The sequence below is a fragment of the Arachis ipaensis genome, chromosome B07 (genome assembly GCF_000816755.2).
Source record: "Arachis ipaensis cultivar K30076 chromosome B07, Araip1.1, whole genome shotgun sequence".
Taxonomy (NCBI): Eukaryota; Viridiplantae; Streptophyta; class Magnoliopsida; order Fabales; family Fabaceae; genus Arachis; species Arachis ipaensis.
The window spans coordinates 34859789-34862987 of NC_029791.2; positions in this window are offsets into that span (position 1 = coordinate 34859789).

The following is a 3199-nucleotide window of genomic DNA, read 5'->3' on the forward strand; positions in this document are numbered from 1 at the left end:
TATATATATTTTGGGAAAGTTTTCAGGTGTGACAAGCCACTTTACTGGCATAGCGTTATGTAAGTGTGCAGAGCCATACAGATATACATTAAAGAATTTGAACGATGTAGATTTCGTGTTAAGGTTGTGATGTAGACTCCAATAAGAATGGTGGAGGGTGCTCCTTGAACCGGTGGAACCCATAACCTTGGCAGATAAATTTAATGACCTGTTGTGTGTCCTTGCATTGGATATTGTCATTTTGGTAAGCCGATACTAAAGGGGAGGCGTCAGCTGACAGTTGTAGCCAAGGAAAAAATTGGGCTATGCATTTTTGTTGGAATTTGTGGGCTTCATAATATGTGAAGAAAAAATCGTTGGCAAGAGTTGAAGAGTGTGGGTACTGATCTTTAAAACAAAAAGTTGCTAGGCCTTGGGAGAGGTTATAGGACTACTTAGAAATATTCAAGTGCATTAGGGAAAATGATGGACTGGTGTTAAAGTGAAAAATTTAAAATTTCGAGTGCCTAATATTGGTTGAATAGGAATAAGTGATGATCCAGTTATCTTCAGAGTTCAAATATTTTAATTTAAATTCCAAACATAAAAAATTTATAATTTTTTGAATAGGAGAATTTCTATAAAAATTTGAAACTACTTCAATTATGCTAAGATAGCCTTAGTTTGGTAAAATTTTTCGATCAAAAGTACAAATATTTTATTTTGTGTTTAGTAAATAAAAAAACTTATGTACTTATACTTATAGTTTATAAAAGTCAGGGGTGATTTTAAAAGCATCCAAGGAGAAACTTATCAAAATTATAAAACCTAAAATGATTTCATACATGAATTAATTTTAAATTTAACTCATACATTTATATTTGTTATAGTAATTTTAAATTTTGAAAATTATTTTACTAAACGTAATTGTTGTTACTCGTACTTATTAAAAGTTATTTTTAATTTGATTTACAAAATATAAATGTTTCAACTTCTAGAAGTCATATTTTAAAAAATTATTTTTTATAAGTAATTTTTAAAAATAAAAGTGTTACCAAAGTAAGCTTTAGTCTGATTTAGGATGTGAGAGATTAGTACGACAAGTTATGGTTAACATTTTATTATAGAGAATTAAAGTTTTGTTATTAAAAAAATCAAAATTTGATTGATTTAATCGATGGAGTTGGATAATTGTGATCGGTTTAAGTCCAAATTGTTATAATGATAAATTTTAATTTTATAATGAATAATTTGTAATTGAAAGGAGCCACTAACTTTTATTTCAGTCGACATTTAAATTTACATTTTAAATTTTTTAAAAGGGAGAACTTAAAAATTTTATTTTAAATTATTATTATGACATATCTTTAAATCTTTAATTGTTATTATGGTATATTTAATTTTGTTTTAGTCAACCAAACATGTTTTTTAATTACTTTAGATACGTATTTATCTAGAACGACTTTGTGCGGAACTGCAGATCTTCCAAATAGAATTTGAGTTGATGATTAAATATAAATTTCAAAATTTAATAGATAATTAAATAAATTTTGTGTTACTAACTATGATGATCAATTAAGAGTGATAGGTGATAGACATATTATTTAATGGATCATTGCAATTAGCATATTATTTTTTTTATAAGATCTTAGAAGGTTAAAAATTATTAAAAAATAAAAGTACGAAACAAATGTTGAAAAATAAGATGCTATATTTTATTTTCACCCATTTTTTTTATTAAGTTTCAAATACTTCAATCATATACCCGGATATATATGGTGGAGGAGACCAAGAGGCACAGCTGATAGGGTTCCATCATTTATAAAAAAAAAATTAGGATTGGAATAATTTGAGAACGATGTAGGAGTAAGAAAAAATGAATTTGGATCCTCTAAATTTTAAATTTGTACTTTAGAGGATAAAGTGTGATCTTCTACTTTTGAATGGTTTTTCTCTCATATTTATTCTTGGTCTCACTTATAAAAAAATAGTGAGAGATCACGCTTTACTCTCTAAAGTAAAATTCAAACTTTAGAGAATTCAAATCCCAAAAAGATGAGGGGAACATTTGTCAAGCAACATCTTAACTGCATAGATGAGCAGCATATTATTTTACGGATTTTTTTTAATCTATTTTGTCATTTAAAGATTTTAAATTAATCGTGTTAGTCATTCCGTCGCTTTATTCATTGATGTTATCAAAATTTACAAATGTGACACATGAAGTGACACTTCGATACACACTTTGAAGTCTTAATTAACTATTAATATGATTAGTTTATGAAATTAAATCAAACCAAAATTAAATTGGGGGAAGAACTCAAGGCATTGGAATTTTTCATATCTACTCTCCACAAACCCACTCAACTTGGCATGTAGAGATTCACAACAGGACGTTGTCGTTATACCTGCGAAAAATGGGCCTCTGATGCATGTTGCCGCCCATGCGATTTTTTTGCGGTACAATTCCTTCACCCGTTCGACTTCCCGAACCCCACACTCATCTAGCATCGTCTCCCATTGCGTCTCGAACTTGTCAACGTCCATGTCCACAAGCTTGCAGTGTCTAAATAGTTGGGTGAATAGGGACTCATATATTTTGGAGGTCGCATTACGAAGCAAATGTGAAGCACAATTTTTGCACTCTCAAGTTCTAACCTAACTTGACTTGGTTATGCTAATACCTAACTCTTCATTCTTAGTGCTCACCCAACTAAAAAAGGGGTACGTCACTAGTATAAAATACAAGACACAGAATCAACCTAAAGAATTCTGAAATCACTCAAGGCCTTTCACTCAAGTGTTTCTCTCTGCCTCTTTCCACCCTTAGACTCTTTCAATGACTCTCTCGTTCAGCCTTTTACGTCAAGAAATTACGGAAAGATGAACATTGAAAAGAAAATTACAATCTGTAAAACATGAAGGAGATTGATGCTTCAACAACATCTACACTAGGGGTGGCAAAATGGGTCGAGCCCGTCGGGCCGATCCGCTAAACCCGCTAAAAAAGGCGGGTCGGGTTAGGATTTGGAGCCCGCCAAATTAAAAAAATCCGCCAAACCCGCACCGCCAAATTGGCGGGTTTTGGCGGGGCGGGGCGGGCCGGTCCGCTGGGCCGAAAATTTTTATTTTTTATTTTTATTAAATAAAAGAGTGATTATTATTATTATAAAATTAATAATTATAGAATTTTTAAACACTTTTTTTTCTCATTTTTTGT